Genomic DNA, 19,712 nt, shown 5'->3' with positions numbered 1-19,712 from the left:
CCAAAACAGTTATTTCTAGACTTGGAAATAAATACACTAACAATTCAATAGACGAGTGATTTAAATTAACCAACTACGCCATTTAATCAATGAATTCCCCAATTCCATGAATTAATTATACAAATTAATTTATTAATACAACTAGGGTTTTCCCAAAATTACCAAAGTATCCCCAACATATCAAAATATCAAAACTTAGAACAAAACCTATAGAATGGAGTAGGAAATCCCTACCTCGAAGAAATAGCCCCAAAAGAGAAGATGGAGATGAAGACCCAAACTCCAAAGTGCTCCAAACTACCAACAATTCAGATTAAATGGAAGCCCTCGACCCACTCTATCTTTTTAATAAAGGATCTAAGGTAGAAACTTACTCTAAGTAGATCAATCCTAAGAGAGAAGGTGTGTAGAGGGAGAGAGAACTCGTAACTAGGGTTTTGGAATATGAAAGTGCAAGAAAAACAGATCTGAAACACGCTGCTATCTATTTAAACCTGACAGGCTCGCTCGAGCAAAGACTTGGTCGCTCGAGCGACCAGACACAGAAAAATACGCTCGAGCCAAGGAAGCCTTGCTCGAGCCAACAACCCAAAATCTCGCTCGAGCGAAAGAAAACTCGATCGAGCGAAGAACTCAAACCCTCAGATCTGTAACCAGACACACGCTCGAGCGAAGGAACTATCGCTCGAGCGAAGAACGAACTAACTCGCTCGAGCGAAGAAAAGCTCGCTCGAGCCAAGAATGCAAAGCTACAGGTCCAAATCAGACGCAAACTCTCGCTCGAGCTACCAAACCCTGGCTCAAGCGAAAAACCACAAACAACGGCTCGCTCGAGCGACAAACTCCTCGCTCGAGCGAAGATCCAAAATTCTGGACAGCAACACTTGGTTTCTAAACCCAACCAACCTGAAACAAACCTGCCCAACACATCCTATAAGTCCAAAAGAGAAAATAAGGGACAACAACAACAATTATACAATGACAGAATCTACGGAACCTAAGTCCGGATACAATAATCAAATGGGAAAAGACCGGGGTCGCTATATAGTAAAATATTATTTGTCATGCTACAGGACCACAGAAAGAAAACAAATATTTGAACCTATCCTCTTTCTCTAGTGCAACATATAATGTAAGATACTTTAAGGACATTACAATTATCTCTTGAAGAATTAAGTGGAAGAAGTTATTTTTAGAGCTTGGCTTTGGTTGATCAATACGGTCAGCTTGTACTTTATCTTCTTCCCATAAATTGCATTTGCTTCATTTTAATGAATTAAAGCTCATAATCAAAATTGTATAGCTCCTTACAACTTTTGTGAAAAACAAGAGGTAAAATACCAAATCTGTACTTAGCTTAATAAATTCAAGCTATATATAACCAGATCTTATCATAGTACCATATAACATTACTACAACTCCTTAGTTGCAAACCAATCTTTCCTTCCAAAGAGTCCTTTATTGGTAACATCAAAATATGGTCTAATTAACCAAGCAAGCTACAAATCATTTTAAAAATACACTTGCAAAAAGGGTTCACTAAGTTATTTTAATCCATCTTAATCCACATTCCATTAAAAAAGAGTGATGTATGAAAAGAATTAAAAATATAACTTTGAAAATGGTGACTAGCAAAAATGTATCCATGTTATAGACCTAAAGTAATTTAGGTCAAATGCTTCTCAAGTTGGTTTTTCTGACTTGCACAGTGCAAAAAGAATTCAAAACCTGGTAGAAGGCAGGCTTTATGTATCATTGAGTCATTTACTGAAACAAGACAATGGCTCTTTCTTTTATTTAATGCAAAGAGCATCTAATGTAGCACTGTAGAAATTACACAAGGAACAATTCCACGATCAATCTTCTTGCTAATATAGATCAGTACCAAACAAATTAATTTTTACCAATAATTTCATCCTAGTGTAAGAGAAGAGGCATAATAAAACATAACCAATGTCATTAATATCGTACCAGTCAGTGTACTACATTTGTCATTAGTGCAGTGCATACTGGTACAGGTAAGATGCAACATCCATACATATATTTAAAAGAGTTTCACCAAATAAAAGGTATTTTATGAGCATAAAAGGCTACACATTTTAGTATAATGTAGTTTTACCTTCACAGCTTAAGAAAAGAAAAAAAAAAAAAAAAAAAACACCCAAATAGTACACATTAATGTGTGTTTGGGAGGAAAAAGATTGGGTACACACCTAACATTTGGCATAGTGCACAAAGGTTAACCAATTTACTCAATATCTTGCATTCCACGACTATCTTTGGGCATGAACTTCTTTATCACTTCTTGGAGAGCAGGATCTTGTCCTTTAGTTGAGAGTATATCTACGATCAAGGGAAAAGTGGATGCATCTATTGAAAAACCCCTTTGAACCATTTCCTTAACGAGTATTAATGCCTCATAGCACTTGTGTTGTTCAATAAATCCTCGGATAACAGTGTTGTAAGTAACATCACTTGGCAAACAATGATTCTGTTCCATTTTAACAAACAACTCTTTGGCATCATACAGTAGGCCTTCTTCACAAAGACCTTGTATCATCGTAGTGTATTTCTTAACATCAGGTTGTAATCCCTTGGAAGAAAGGTTACTGAAAAGGGACCTTGCAGTATCAAGCTTTTTATCCTTGCAGAATGCATCAATGAGAATATTGTACATAACAACATTAAGACGTAAACTGTTGCTTTCCATCATGTGGAATAATGACAATGCTTTAGAAATATTCCCATTTTTGCACAACCCATCCAATAAGATACCATAAGTTTGAGAATTTGGAATTATGCCTGCAGCTTGTATATCATTAAAAAGTTTTTGAGCAACTCCACATCTACCTGTTTGAAACAAACCCCGTAACATAGCACTGAAAGTTGCATTGCCAGGTTTCAAACCCCTTCGAGGCAATTCTAGAAAGAGATGCATGGCCTCATCTATTTTCATTTTCTTGCAATATCCATTGATTAGAATGTTATAGGTAAAAACATTGGGGTGAAGGCCCTTGTGCACCATAGCATTGAACACTCTCATTGCTTCATTCATGTGGCCTTGCAAACAATATCCATCCATTAGAGTATTGTATGTGACTACATCAGGATCCACACCTCTTTGTATCATGACTTCAACTACCCCCTCTGCCTCTTTCATCTTTCCTTCCTTGGTACATGCATCCAGCAACACACTATATGTATGAACATCGAGAGCAATACCACTATCCAACATTTCTCTGAACATTCCATTAGCCTCCTTCCACCGGCCAAAATTACATAGGCCATGAATCAAAGAAGTATAAGTGACAACATTTGGGATAATACCCTTTTCATCCATTGTACAAAAGAGTTTGAGAGCATCATCCACCATTCTATCCTTGCAAAGACTGTCAATGATCGTGGTATACTCTACGGTGTTATGTTTACAACTTCCATGCCATGGAACTGTTGCAACTTGTTATGAATAAGAGAAAGAGCAGTGGCGTAATGACCCATTTTCAAAATAGAGCCTAAAGCTTTGTTGAATTGAGAAATTGGGGGCAAAGGTCGCGTTCGGAGCATGCGATTGAAGGAAATTAAAGCAGAATGAAGATGATTGGGACCCAAATTGTATGGTTGTTTGGGTAAGGCTTTAGGTTTAGGTTCGCGTCCTTGAGGAGGAGAAGTAGGGTTTTTGGTGGTGTTAGAGAGAGAACGAAACAGAACAAATAAGAAAGAAGAGGGATGATTAACTTTAACAAGTAGAGATGGAGATGGAGATGGAGATGGAGTACCTTTTAATAGCCAATTATTGTAGTAAATAGAAATTCTTCTTCTTCCGCTTGACATATTCTTCAAGCTCAGCTCTGTTCGTGTGTGAGGAGAGAGAGAGAGAGAGAGCGGTAGATACTGAACTGTGTAGCAAATGAATTTGTGCTTCTATTTGGTATTGGTTTTGGTTTTGATTTATTATTATTTTTTTTAAATATAAATTAATTTGATAAAAATACAAGAAAATTGATCTATAAATCTCATCTGAATAATGGTGATCTGATTAGTTTTAAGAGTTTTCTTATAAATTAATTAGTCCTATTAATTTTGAAAAGATAAATTTAATATATTATTTGAAAATTGAATTTATGATTGTACTTTTATTTCTATTTTTTTTTTTCTTTTGTACTAGAAAGATAAGATACACAATCTATGATAATCAAATTTGAGATGAATTTTTATATATAACTCTTTTTTATTTGGAATGACTTGAAATTAAAGATTTTTCAAACATTTCAAAAGGAATACAAAAATGACTTAAAATAGGAGATTCTTCAAACATTTCAAAAGGATGCGAGATTCTTCAAATATTTTAAAAATGTACAAAAACTCCTTAGTAAGCTTTGAGTAAATATATAATTTCAATATGTAACATTCTAATATAACACTCAAACATAATACTCCATAGTAACACTTTCAAAAAACTCCTTAGTATATATTTTTCAAATGTAATACTCTAATGTAACACTCTAAAAAAATTTCTTAGTGTAACTGTCACGCCCCACTTTTTATTACTCGAAGTATTACCAATTTCATTTACTTAATTCCATTTCAGAGATAACATGCAGAAATAAACTCGTATATTCAACTTGTAGAAGTGAATAGCATTGCTCTCATTCGTATGCAAGTAAATACAACATGAGAACACTAAATAAATTGCCCTTGGGCTTACATCATTAAAAGTCAAGAAGAAGGGTATAACCCTTTTACATAAATGGCATTCCGCCAACACAAAAAAAAAGGCCCCGTGGCCAATAAATAAGAAGATCCAAAACCTTGTAGCACATCCTGGCTATCACCTGAAAAAGATTCAACAACGTGGGATGAACATATAGTCCAGTAGAGATCTCAACATGATCCTCAACAATAACAACTTACAGATAGCTATGATCATGAATGCTCAATCTCATACTAGAATAGTAATGTGGCAGTTTATACAAAATATACATAAGTATGAACTTTTCTCGAAAACAGCCATTTCATTCAACGCTATAAGCGGTACACCTTCTTTCCTTTTAATTACCCATTTTTCCAAACTTTCATGACTATAACAGTTTTAGAAAAAAAAAACAATTTCACCATGCCCATTACACTTCCCCCATTTTCCGTACTTACAACAAAATGACCTTTTTTGAAAACATGTTCACAAATACCCCTTTTTCCTTCACACTTTCCAAAATCTCAAAATGGCATTTTGGTTTGTTCCTAATACATTCATATCAATACATTCATGCCTTAAATAAAAGGGAAATAACAAATCATCAACATGTATATAATCCACAAATGAGGCAGCTCGGCCTTTCAAAATTGTAACCATCGCAACCCATAACATATTCAGATACACTGACGATAACAATTAAAACTCTGCTCTACCGGCTATATGCACAGTAGCTAAGGATATGCCAAAGCGATAAGCGAGATAATAACTCTTTTTAAACATTTCATACCTCATAATAGATACACATTTTAGTCCTGTATCAATCTCAGACAAAAACACTTCCATACTTCACAAATGATACACATTTTGGTGTTGTATCAATATCAAACAAAAACACTTCTATACTTCACAAATGATACACATTGTAGTGCTGTATCAATGTCAAACAGTTTCCGGTTTAGAGGTCCATCCCCTATCTTCCCCTAAACCGTGGAGTACATCCCCTATCTCCTCCCACATAACACAATGTATATAAACAATTATCATATACAAATTCCTCAATACAACAAAGCATCACTAACAAGTGTAATACATACACATAAACTATTCAATAATGTTTAACCAACACAAGTGTAACGCATACATCACAATTCAACACAACAATGTCATCCTCCACCGATGACCAAGGACAAAACCTCTAGATGCATGTATTCAGTACACCTAATAAAAGAGACTCAACTCTCAAGCAAACCTTAAACCCAACAACGACACTAGTACGATAGGTAAGGATAAAACCCCCAAATGTGTGTATTCGACACTCATGATACAATAGTTTAATTCTCAAATTTATTTTCCGAGACTCACATAGAGTTAACATTTCATTTACCATTTTCAAGATCAACTTCATAATTTTCTTAAGTCAACATGTTCCATCACTTATTCCAAAAACACTTTTCCCTTTTCACAAAACCAATTACATTCTCTTCATTTTACAAAATCAATTCCATGGATAATAAGCCATAACCCAACTTGATTCAATACGTTCATTTCAAAATAACCCCAATACCATAATTAATCCCTTAACTGTTAACACCTTCTACACAACTCATATTAACAATAGAAATTTACCAACATTGTTCAACCGTAAATCCTTTTTATTTTACCAAATCAAAATCCGTAAATCCTTTTTATTTTACCAAATAAAAATATAATTTAGGGCTTTCTCTTCTTTCAACAATAACATACTAATTTTACTCTCTAATTAGTCCAAACCACAGTCAGTGATAACAAAACCATTCCCAAACAACCAACCCTAGGTTCCCCTCATGATTTTCAAACAAATCCAACACGGATATGATTTTCATGCAATACAAAACTACCACATGTCTATCTATAGATGGAGTATTGAAAATGAACAAAGAAATCCCTACCTCAAATGGAGAAGATGATGGCCAAAAACCAAAGTGCTCCAAATCGCCAAACTTTCAGATTAAAATGAAGCCCTCAACCCACTCTACCTTTCTTACAAAGGACTTAGTCTAGATTTACACTAGAGGGAGATGAAAACCTAGAGAGAAGGTGTGTAGAGAGAGAAGATGGTTCTAGGGTTTTGAAATCAAAAGGGAGATGAACAAGTGATATTGAAAGGTTGTTATTAAAGCCCATTAATTGGAAAATGAAAGGACAAGTTAGAATTAAATGAACACTAACTAGCATTAAATGAACACAGTTACAAATATGAATGGACCACTAATAAGGGTAGTAACTGAACTACTAATAAGGATATTAAATGAACAAGTTTGTAACCACTAATAAGGATATTAAATGAACCACTAATAAGGATATTAAATGAACAAGTTTGTAACCACTAATAAGGATATTAAATGAACCACTAATAAGGATATTAAATGAACCATTATGAAAATTTAATGGACACTAACCCTTGGTTTCCAAACACAACCAACGTGTTTTAAATCTACCCAACACGACCCAAGACTCATATACAAAGAGTAAAGGTTGGAAACTAGAAAAAGACAACAACACATCCACGGAACCGAGTCTAAAATACCATTAAACAATGAAGGGAAAACCGGGATCGCTATAGTAACACTTTAATGTAACACATACAAAAGAAAATTAGTGCATTTTTTCTTAAATGTAATACTCCAATGTAACATTCTAAAAAAAAGATGTGAGATTCTTCAAACTATTCCAAAAGGGTGTGGGATTTTTCAAACCATTTCAAAAGCAATACAAAAATTCCTTAATAAGCTTTGGATAAATGTGTAATTTCAAACTGTGAATGTTATGTTTGGAAAAAGTATGCTAAGTAATTTTTTTAGTGTTTTTATGTGTGTTATATTGGAATGTTATGTTTGAGATTACATTGATGAGAGTGTTACGTTTGGAAAAACTACACTGGGGAGTGTTTTTAGTGTGCTACATTGGAGTATTGCATTTGAGAAAAGTTTGGAGTGTTACATTGTTACGTTTCAGAAAAGTACAACATCATTTTTTAGCCTAAAAGTCAAAAAGTCACTAAAAAAACCAAAAAACTAACAACTTATACAAAAAAAATCAAAGATTTCATTTTTTCTCTACTTTTTGCACATCTTTTGTAAAAAAATAAAAAGTCATCCCCAAACATACTAGTTTTTTTTACATCATATTTTAGCCAAAATGTTACTAAAAAAACATGTTCCGAAACGGGGCCTTAAGAATTTTTTAGTGTGTTACATTAAAGTTACGTTATTGGAGTATTACATTGAAGTGTTATGTTCTTATTCGTAATGTGAGATTTGTTCTAAAATATTGCCCAAATGTGTAATTTCACATTTAGAGAAACTCATTTTTATCTCTCAAAAATTAAACCCAAACATGCAAGTGACTACTTTTTTTTGTGTAATTTCTATTTTAATGGGACCTTTGGGTTCATGAGAAGAAAAACAAGGACTAAATAATTTATAAGATCATATTTTGAGATTTATTGGTGTTTCACTAAAATATAACTATTATTTTTTTAAAAATTTTAAAAATTATTTCAATCTTAAGAAATATAATATCATATGAAATTTATGAATGTTTTTAAATTTTAAATTTTTATAAAAATATTTAAAAAAAATATATTCCAAAAATTAAACCAGACAATATCAATCACACACACACATAAACACACACACACACACACATATATATATATAATAAAAGTAGTGTTTTTTTTCTTATGTGACAAATTTCTAAAGGCTTATTTTTTTACATTCTATAGACTTTTTTTTAATAAAAAAAAGTGACATCAGCATGTCTTTTTTATTTTCTACACAAACTCAATTTAAATTATAATAACCAATTTTATATGGATTATATATGAGAAATACTTATTTTTTTTATATACATAATATTATAATTTAATTATTATGATATTTGAAAAAAAAATATTAGCTCGACATACAAATAAATCTATGTAATAAAGTAGGACTATTTTTTAAAATGTGTCAAAATGTCTATGAGATTTTGTATCAATGGCAGAAATTAATTCTCAAATTCATCTTAGGGTCAAGATTTCTTTAATTCCTACCCGCCCACCTTCTTTTCCTCCCCTTTTATTCACTCATGCATTCTCTCTCTCCTGCCCACCTTCCTTTCTCCCTCTTTATTTTTTATTTTTATTTTTTATGTTCTCCTTTTTATTCCCTTATTTTATTTATACCGTGCCTTTAGGCACACACATACATTATTCAACAAAAAAGACAAAATGTGCTTAATTATGTATATTACATGGATCAAATTAGTTTTTTTTTTTTTTTCTATTTTTTAATTTTTGTCTATCTTATTGATATCTTAATATTAATTTATATTTAATTTTTTATTTAACATGAAATTATTTATTACAAAATATTTATATTTTATATACTTATATACAATATCTATAAATAATTCAAAAAGAATATTAAAGAAAAAATCAAAGTGGTGGCTAAGACGGAGAAGAGGCAATTGGAGTGAGCAGTCGTTGCTGTTATTGGGCCATGAAAGCGGGACGAAGGCAGAGATGGATCACCGATGTTGTAAATGGTGCGAGAAAGTGTGTCAGAGTTGGTAGCGACTCGTTTGGTACAATGGGAGTGAGAGTAGGGTTAGGGTTAGGATTTGGATATGTTTTTCGGAGGTTAGAAATGATAGGAATAAAATTGAAATTTGGTATTGGGTTAAATTTGCAATAAAAATATGAAAGAAATTGGGGTCTAAAAAGGAGAAAATGAGGTGCTAATAGTAACACCATCCGTAAATTAATGATTTAAATTTTACTTACCAATTAACCCATTAAATAACGGATCAAATTGAGTTTGCAAGTAGGTGGATAATTTCTAAACCATAGAATAAAAATACCAAAGTGGCACACATTTGAAACCCGAACTAGACATCCAGCTCAGTTCCTAACAGCAAATTCATGATTTGTAGGGGATTAGTAAAGAATTTAATCCCTTGCTGGAGACTTGCATAGCTTTGGCCACCATGCAATTCTATCTCTCCTTTAGAGGGGGGGAAAGAAAAATTAACAATCACAAAATCCCAAACTTCATCCGCAATTCTATGGCCATTATCCTATTACTTCTCAGAAATATCAGTCAAACTAGAAATACAAAATGAATTACATACTACACAAAGTACAAACATCACAACTGGAGAAATTTCACCTAGTGCACACTGCACAACCTCACTTACCATCAACAAATACTAATAAATCAGCACAATTCTATCAAATTTAGATTTCTAGTAGAAGCGATCAACATACTTTGCAATAAAACCGAGATTTCCTGAAGTCTAATTTGGGCTGAAGGAAGATTTTCCGGGATCCAAACACACAATAGAAAGTCATCATTAATTTGTCTTTTATGATGCAGGATAACCAGCAAGAAAATCAAGAAGTCAAAGTGGCTCTCACATATAACAACAACAACAACAACAACAACAACAAAACCATGCTCTTAAAGATCAAGAAAGCATAACCATCATTATTACAACCCCAATTCTCAAAGCTACATTGCCTTGGCAAATTATACTACACCAAACTGAGACTGACATTATATTTTCAAGAAAGCTAAAATTGCCACCGACAGATCCTATGAGACATACATACAATCTGCTAACAGACCCAGATCAGTAAAACAGGTACAAAACATTGCCATTCAGCCTTTGGATATTTATGTCATTTAAGGCATGAAAATCAGAGGATGTTATCCTTTCATCGGGCAATACTCTCCGATTCTACAGCTGTAGCGGCATTTATATATCCTTGAACTAGTGAATTTCAGAGCATGCCGCGAGAGCACTGTCAGACTTCTCATCTATAATGCTGATGAAGAAACACAGATATTCAAGTTAGATGTCAACCCAATAACCACAAATTGGAGATCTTACTTGTTGAGGGGATCAAAGAAAGATACATACTACATGGCAGCTTATAAGTAGTGCTCAACACTACAACACAGAAGCTCATTTTTCTTGGTTCTTCATGACATTTCCTGTAGCAATTCCTACAGTTTTGGAATTGACATCATATGACGACAAGACCTCTCTCTGCAACAGTCAATGAAAATAACTTTACTTAAGAAATACACGGTCACAGCAAGCTAGAACTTCTTAGAAGAGTGACAAGCAAAATATTAAACATTAACAGTATTGCAAGAGTTGTCACGTGAAGCATTTCACCATATCATTGAAGCAGAAGAATACTTACAATTGGCTCAAAATCAGGGCTAGACAAGTTGACGGTGAGGTTCCTCATCTGCAACAAAGCCTGTATGTAGACAGAACCCAAAAAGACAAAGATGTTCAGTTGCAAAGCAATATCCTTCCAATTGAATGACATTAATAAAATCCACATTGACCCAACCAATGTCAAAACGCTTCATCATGTAACTAACAAATACAAGGAAAATCAACCATAGACAAGAAGCTTAAGGTTTCATGTCAGAGATCAAAGGGGCCACTGTGCAAATGCGAGCAATAGAGAGTGCATGAGTACCTGCCATTGCTAAGAATCATTTGCCTGTTTGGTTTTTAAATTAAAAAAACTGTTTTTTGAGTTTTTTGCTTTTTGTATTTTTGTCATTTTTATAATTTTTAAAATATTTTCATCAATTATTTTAACTTGTTAGATATGCTTAATCTAGATGCACCTAAAAGTAAAATATTTCTTAAAAAAGTTAATTAAAGACCAAAAAAAAAAAAAAACTGCCACATTTTTGCTTTTTTTTTTTTGCTAGTTTTTTTTTCCTTTCCTTTTTTGGGTTAATTACATTTTACCTCCTTGTAGTTTAGCCAAAAAACACATTAGCTCCTTGAAGTTTAAAGATATACACTTAACCTCCTTATGGTCTAAGGTAAAAGGCAAAGCTAAACTCTGTTAAAGAAATTTTACAAAATGTCTATACTGCCCCCCTTTTTTTTTTTCTCCAATTTTCTTGTAAATGCCAGCATCACTACAATCTCTCTCTCTCTCTCTCAAAATTATACAGCATCACAAACCCTTTCCAAAGCCAAATCCATTACCAATTGTATTTACCAAACCCACACCCATCTTGTTCTTTCCCTTATGAAATAATCCATATAGGCGCTTATGGCATTTCCATAAACTTCTCCAAATGGTACAATTTTGGATTTGATAGTTTTGAATCTCTAACTTTACAAATAAACAACAACTGCCGCATTGAAAGATGCTCCTGTGTTTAGTTAACATTCTAAAAAAAATTATTGAAAAAAAAAAAACTCTTAGCTTTTATCTGCACGTCATTGTCAAAGAGAAAGTTGTCTTCACAAGTGTGTGAAGGTACATGTGCAATTGAAAAAAGTATTGGCTCCTTTGGGTTACTTGATTGAGAAAGGTGGGAGTTGTGTGTAAGTGCCTCTGTACACGTGTGTGTAATGACAAGGAAAAATGATGGTTTCAGCAATGGTGGGCTTGGGTTGTTGGAGGAAGTGAGGGAGACAAGGAGAAAGAAGAGAGGAGATGGAGTGTGAACTGTGCAACAGTGAAGGGGAGGAGGTGGAAGGAAGAAGAAAATAAAGAAAAGAAGGGAAAATAATAGGGCAAAAGCTCGTATATCACATGCACTTAATTTAGTGCATGTTACACAAATAGTTCAGTTTGACAGAATGCATTACTTTTGCATTTTACTCTGAACTGCAAGGAGGTCATATGTATATTTCAAAAACCATAGGGAGGCAATGTGTTTCCAAGCTAAACCACAAGGAGGTAAAGAGTAATTAAACACCACCCCCCCTCCCCTTCTTCTTTTTTGGTCTTCAATTCAGATTTTGAGTCAAATATGAAAAAGTTTACTATACACAACACGAAAAATGAAAATTCAAAAAAGTTATCAAAAACTAACCAAACACACCTTCTTCCTATGATGCACAGACACGGACACGGGACGGGACACGACATGGACACTTGGACATGCAAATTTTCAAAAAATGAGAGACACAACACGCTATGGACACATTTAATATATATAATTTTATTTATTTATTATATATCTAAAATTAAAAAAAAAAATCATTGGTTCTTATAAAAAGAAAATAAAGGAAGGGAAATAGACATCAAAAAAAAAAAGGGAGGGGAGAGGAAAAAAAGGAAAAAGAAAAACGAAAGATGGGAGAGAAAAAGAAAAAAAAAGACTAGAAAAATGAAAGAGGGGAGAGACACAGAATCAGAAGAGGGAGGAGGACGAAAAGAAAACGAAGATAAGAAGACGACAAAAGACGAAGAGAAGAACAAAGAAGAAGACAAAGAGAAGAAGAAGAACAGAGAAGACCAAGCCACGAAATAGGTTAGGATTTATAGCGATCCCGGTATTCCCTGTTATTGTTTAACTGTAATTCGGACTCGGTTCCGTAGATTCGTTGTTGTTTTATCTTCATTTCTATCCCTTACTCTTTGTGTTAGAGTTTTGGGTCGCGTTGGGCAGGTTGGGAATAGGTTGGTTGTGTTTTAAAACTTAGAAATTTTTGTCCAGGTTTTGGTCTCTCCGCTCGAGCGGCGGTTTGACGCTCGAGCGGGCTTTTGTTGTTGTCTTTCCGCTCGAGCGAAAGTTTGGACGCTCGAGCGTGAATTTCCTTCCCTCAGCATTTTGGTCGTCTGCAGAAAATTCTGGGAGAGTGCATCCGGCGCTCGAGCGGGTCTTTGGACGCTCGAGCGTGAACCTGTGTCTGACGCTCGAGCGGGGTGTTGTACGCTCGAGCGGACCTGTTATTATATAAGTCCGTGAAATCACTTTTTGTTCACTTTTTCATTTCCTTTCTCTCTCTTTTTTTTTCCAAAACTTCTATTGGAGAGCACCTCACTCTAAAACCTAACTCCTCTCTTAGGATTGATCTAGTTAGAGTGTTTTCCTCACCTTGGGCCTTTGTAAAAAGTGTGTTGATCGTCGAGGGCTTCGTTGTGATCCAAGAAATTTGGGATTTGGAGCACTTTGATTTCGGGTCATCTTCTCCATTTGAGTTCTCCATTTGAGGTAGGGATTCTCCTTGTTCTTTTTCAATACTTCGTCTATAGATAGACATGTGGTAATTTTGTATTGCATAAAAATCATATCCATGTTGGATTTGTTTGAAATCATGAGAAGGAACCTAGGGTTGGGTATTTGAAAATGGTTATGTTATCATTGAGGGTTGTTTTGGGCTAGTTGGAGTGTAAATTAGCATGTTGTAGTTGATAAAGGAAAAAGGCCTAAATCATATTTTGATTGATAAATTAAAATGGAGAATAATGAACCTAAATTGTAACTCTCTATTGTTGATGTGAGTGGGTGAAGGTGTTAATGCCTAAGGGGTTAACTTTGGCTTTGGAATGGGTTTGAAATGTATGTAGTGGACTAATGTGAGTTATGGCTTCCTTATTGGTAGAAATTGGTTTTTGTAAAACAAAAGGGATGGGTTTGGTTTTGGTGACAACTAAAGAGACGGAGTTGGTTTTGTTAAAACAAATAGGAAAGTGGAACTTGTTTTGTGAAATGGGAAAAGTGTTTTGAAATACGTATGAAAATTGGATTGTTGTTTCATGAGTGTTGAACACACACATGTGTGGAATTGTATCTTGAACTACCATGTTAATGTTGTTGTCGGGTTTGTGATCTCATAGTAATTGAGTCTTTACTAGGTGTACTAAATATTTGCATCTAGAGGTTTTATCCTTGGTCATCGGTGGAAAATGACGTGGTTGTGTTGAATTGCTGTGTATGTAATACAGCATTGTTGATTGAACATTATATGTAATGAAATGCTGAATTACATTATATTTGTATACTGGTTTGGGAGAAGAGAGGGGTTGTACTCCAGTGTGTGTGAGAAGATAGGGGATGGACTCCACACACTTATGTGTTCAGCGCTTATAATCAGAGGTATCATACCCTTCCAGCTAGCGCCTGGAGAACTGACGCGCTGATAATCTAAGGTACCATACCCTTCCAGCTAGCGCCTGGTAAACTGGTAGATTGTGGTGAGAAGTGTATCTTTGGCTTACTACGCATATGGCTAGTAGTGCAGTGTTGTTTTGTTATTGTTTCAGTGTATCTGGAAACATTGTGGATTGTATTTGTTACAGTGTTGGAGGGACGAGTTGACTCATTGATTGATTTTATGTATGTAGTTGAGTTGTTATCTTTTTATAGAGGTGTGCTTGGATAATTATGATATAATTGGAATTGCATTGAAATGCCAAATATGTTTTGAAAAGGCACATCTGTTGTATGTGTGGCAAATAGAAGAGTAATGGGCTTAGTGAATCTATTTTTCTAAGTAGTTGTTAATGTTATAAAAGATTGGGAACAGGGGTTAATGGAAGGAAAAAGGAAGGATAAATCGCTTATAGCGGTGAATTAAATGATTGTTTTCAAGAAAAGTTCATATATATATTCATATATATATTTTGTATAAACTGTCACATTATTATTCTAGTATGAGAATGGGTGTTCATGATCATAGCTATCTGTAATGTTGTTATTGTTAAGGAGCATGTTGAGTTCCCTACTGGACTATATGTTCATCCCACGTTGTTGAATCTTTTTCAGGTGTTTAGCAGGGTGTGCTACAAGATTTGGATCTTCTTATTTGTTGGCCACGGGGCCTCAGTTATGTTGGCGGAATGCCATTGTTGTAATGGGTTACACCCTTCTTCCTGTACTTTGAATGATGTAAGCCCAAGGGCAATTTATTAAGTTAGTTCATGTAATATTTACTTTGCATACGAATGAGAGTATTGTTAATCACTTCTACGGATTGAATGTATGAGTTTGTTTCCGCATGTTATCTCTGAAATTGAATTAAGTTAAAGAATTTGGTAATGACTCCGAGTAATAAAAAGTGGGGCGTGACAGGATTTCTTCGATCTCTTACCTCGATCTATCTATCTCTCTCTCTCTCTCTCTCTCCTCTCCAACAGGTTTAGGGATTCTTCGATTCATCTCGTGCGTGTCTCAAACGTGTCATCGCATGTCCGATGGGAAAAATTCTAAAAAAAAAGGGGACACATAAGGGACAGTGTCGGACACGTGTCCAACGCGTGTCCGTGTCCGACACTCATACGCAGGCCTTGGGGAGGTGTACGTGCTTCATAGCTTTCTTCTATGTCTCCATTGAATATTGGTTTTTTGGTGAGAATGTAAAAGAAGTATACAAAATCCCATTGGGCTGTCCAAAATACTATAAGAATGGCAAGGTATTACAAACCAGCAATTACCATTAAGCTAAAGCTCTTATAGAGGTCCACCTTATATAAGAAACTCTAAGGGCTAGAACAAGGATTTAATGCATTATCTTTTTATACAATATCCATCAGGGGATGCTGTATCCAGTGCAGAGAGGACTAAAAAGAGAGAGAACAAGGCCGAGCTGACTATCAATCCAGAGATTGTGTAGTGCTACATAATATTGTCGACGCCTTTATAAATTATGAAGTCATTATACTTCTTGTCAAAAGTATGTAATTTTACAAACATCAAAAGCTTTTTCTAGTTTTTCGGTTTTTGCTATTCTACTTTAGTGACTTGTATGCCTTGAAAATCCAAAAGAATCAACCAATTATTCAAGACTTGTTATGCCATATCTTTAAATGCAAGTGTAACATTGAACATATATTAGGGGATCCCTCAGATAAATCATACGTTATAGCGACCCCGGTCTTTTTTCCATTTGATTATTGTATCCGGACTTGGGTTCCGTTTATTCTGTCATTGTATATTTGTTGTTGTCATCCTTTATTTTCTCATTTGGAGTTATAGGATGTGTTGGGCAGGTTTTTTTCAGGTTGGTTGGGTTCGTAAACCAAGTGTTGCTGTCCAGTTTTTGGGTTGGTCACTCGAGCCAGGGTTTGGTCGCTCGAGCGAGGGTTGTATTTTGTGTCTTCTGGCTCGATCCAGCTTTTCTTCGCTCGAGCGAGCGACTGCGTCTGGTTTAGACCTGAGGGCAGTGCTTATTCGCTCGAGCGAGATTTTCTTCGCTCGAGCGAGCGAGGTGTATGTTTTCAAGTTCCTTGCTCGAGCGAGCATTCTGTCGCTCGAGCGTGCTCCAGGGTTGCAGACCTGAAGCACTGCATTCTTGGCTCGAGCAAGATTTTCTTCGCTCGAACGAGATTTTCGTGTGTCTGGTCGCTCGAGCAACCAAGTCTTCGCTCGAGCGAGCCTGTCAGGTTTAAATAGGCAGCAGCGTGTTTCAGATCTGTTTTTCATACACTTTCATATTCCAAAACCCTAGTTACGAGTTTTCTCTCCCTCTACACACCTTCTCTCTTAGGATTGATCTACTTAGAGTGAGTTTCTACCTTAGATCCTTTATTAAAAAGATAAAGTGAGTCGAGGGCTTCCATTTAATCTGAACATTTAGTGATTTGGTGCACATTGGAATTTGGGTATTCATCTCTGTCTTCTCCATTCGGGTTATTTTCTTCAAGGTAGGGATTTCCTACCCCATTTTATAAGTTTTGTTCTAAGTTTTGGTATTTTGATATGTTGGGGTTACTTGGATAATTTTGGGAAAAACCCTAGTTGCATTAATTAATTAATTTGTATAATTAATTTAAGAGAATTGAGGAATTTGGTTAAATTCATGAAATTGAGGAATTCATTGATTAAATGGTGTAGTTGGATAATTTAAATCACTCGCCTATTGAATTGTTGATATATTTATTTCCAAGTCTAGAAATAACTGTTTTGGGCTATCGGTGGAGGATAGTCGTGATTGTTGTAGACATTGCATGTGGATTAGGGATAACTGAAACTAATCACATTGGTTGAGTCATTAATTTTGACTGTTGAATTAATACAGACATTATGTGTATTGATTGTGTGGTGTATATGTTATGTTTTTACATACTTTGTTTGGTGTGGGAGGAGATAGGGGATGTACTCCACGGTTTAGGGGAAGATAGGGGATGGACCTCTAAACCGGATTTTGTTTGGGAGGAGATAGGGGATGGACTCCATTAGCATCACTTTTATGTGTGCTTATTTATATTGAAGTGTTTTTATTGATACAGCACTAAAATGTGTATCAAATTGGAAGTATGAAGTGTTTTGATTTGAGCGTGAGTCTCATCTGTTTGTTGACATTGGAAGAATGTGAATATGATTTATATAGTTCACTGTTGTAAGTTTGGCCAGGTTCTGAGCCATATTGATAATGTTGGAAAGTAAAACGTGTCTTAGACATTAGTGTCATGAGATTGTATAATGAGGTAATTGATTATCTTGGTTAACCATCTATTGAATGCTATTGCTTTATTCAATGCTTATATTTGGTTTAGTATATTTCTATTGGGCTGTGGCTCACCCTATATGGGAACATCATTTTCAGGTTCAGGTGATAAGCTACCTCCAAGGACTTAGCTTGGAAGGACTTGGATTCTGAAGACTATTTTCAGTTATTTGTTTTTATTTGTTAGTACATGTAAACGCTCAAGCCTAGGGCTTTATTTGTATCTGAGTTAGAACTCATACTTTTGTGTCCAAGTGTTGGCTTGGAAAGATGTAAGCCCGTAGGGCATTTAATTTGATGTTACATGTAATGTTTTTAGTTAGTAAGACTCTGATGAATGAGATAATGAATTGTTTTCTTTTAATATTACATACCAATGATATATGTATGATAGGTTTATTTTGAGGGTGTGACAACTTGGTATCAGAGCGTACCGGGTTTGAATACTTGGGTACGTGGGAAGTGATTAGTATCACAATGGGTTCGTCTCGTTTGATAGAGACTTAGTGTAATGTTATATGCTTATGTGATAACATGTTTATGTGATTATGTGGGTATGGAATGTAGTTTCTAGGATATTGATTGGACCCTTGAGTTTCTAGTAGTCTTGTTGGAAAGGCACTTGATCACTGCTGCTTCCAACCGGAACTATAGTAACGCATTGGGACTATCATTATCCAGGAATGAAATTCATAGGTGCTTATATGATTATGTGCTTACGTGGAATGAATTATTGTTGTCCCATGCATTAGGACGCGAGTGTTTGGCTTCGGCACATTTATTAATGTGCTAACGTCTTTGTTTCCTTTATTAGGATGTCAGGACGAGGACGAGGACGCAGTAGGCGTGGTAGGCCGGGTAGGCAGGAGGTGCCTGTGCCAGAGGAGATTCCGGCAGTTCAGGAGGGAATTGGCCAGGCCAATGTGGCCGAGCCAGTAGGCCAGCAGGCTATGGGCGTTCTAGCCCGAGAGATAGCAGGAGCATTCAGGGAGTCAGTAGGCATTCTTAGAGTTGAGAATCAAGCTCGGGATGTTACTGCAGATGCAGGACCTTCCTTTCTGAAGAGGGAGTTCTTCCGATCTAATCCGGATGAATTTGTGGGTGATCCTAAAGAGCCGCTTAAGGCAGATGAATGGCTCGAACAGACAACGAAGACGTTTGAGATGCTTGGCATCGAAGACGAGGGGTTGAAAGTGACCTTGGCATCTTTCCAGTTGAAAGGGGATGCGGGTCAGTGGTGGAAGTTTACTAAGGGTCGTATAGGAGGTACATGGGAGGCTTTTGTGAATGCTTTCCAGGAAAAGTTCTTATCTCCAGCAGTTAGGGAGAAGCTGAGAGACCAGTTCTGCCAGCTTAAGCAGTCGAGTTCTTCAGTGGCCGAGTTTGAGGCTGCATTTACTAGTTTGTCCAGGTTTGCACCTGAGTTGGTGGCGTCTGAGGAACGCCGTTGTATCGAGTTCGAGAAGAAGTTGAGGCGTGGCCTCAAGCTGAGAGTTGGGGGAACTATGATTCGGGATTATGGGCGTATGGTTGATGCTGCAGCCCACATGGAAATCATGATGCAGGAGGAGGAGGAAGGACAGAAGGGCTCCAAGAGGAGTTAGGATGGTCAGAGTGATGGTAGGAGACAGAAGGGTTTTAATCCTCAGCAGTCTCAGGGTAGCTTTTCTAGATCGACTTTTCCTGTGCCAAGTGCTAGTTCGGGGAAAGGCAGTCAGGGAGACATTACTTATTTCAAGTGTGGTCAGCTGGGCCACAAGTCTCCAGTTTGTCC

The 19,712-nt window shown here is 35.7% G+C and overlaps 1 long non-coding RNA gene across 1 annotated transcript; it reads right to left on the bottom strand.

The window, feature by feature from the left end:
* Positions 1–10,149: 10,149 nt before the first annotated feature.
* LOC145801139 (uncharacterized) lies at positions 10,150–11,022 on the bottom strand. The gene is made up of 3 exons (XR_014342077.1): positions 10,926–11,022; positions 10,637–10,765; positions 10,150–10,541 (listed from the first exon to the last, which is right to left on the bottom strand). It is a non-coding gene; the product is annotated as an uncharacterized LOC145801139 (long non-coding RNA).
* Between the last annotated feature and the right edge of the window lie 8,690 nt (positions 11,023–19,712).

The sequence above is a fragment of the Camellia sinensis genome, chromosome 10 (genome assembly GCF_055761805.1).
Source record: "Camellia sinensis isolate YWXY chromosome 10, ASM5576180v1, whole genome shotgun sequence".
In the NCBI taxonomy this organism is placed as follows: Eukaryota; Viridiplantae; Streptophyta; class Magnoliopsida; order Ericales; family Theaceae; genus Camellia; species Camellia sinensis.
This window is presented reverse-complemented; position numbering and strand designations above follow the sequence as displayed.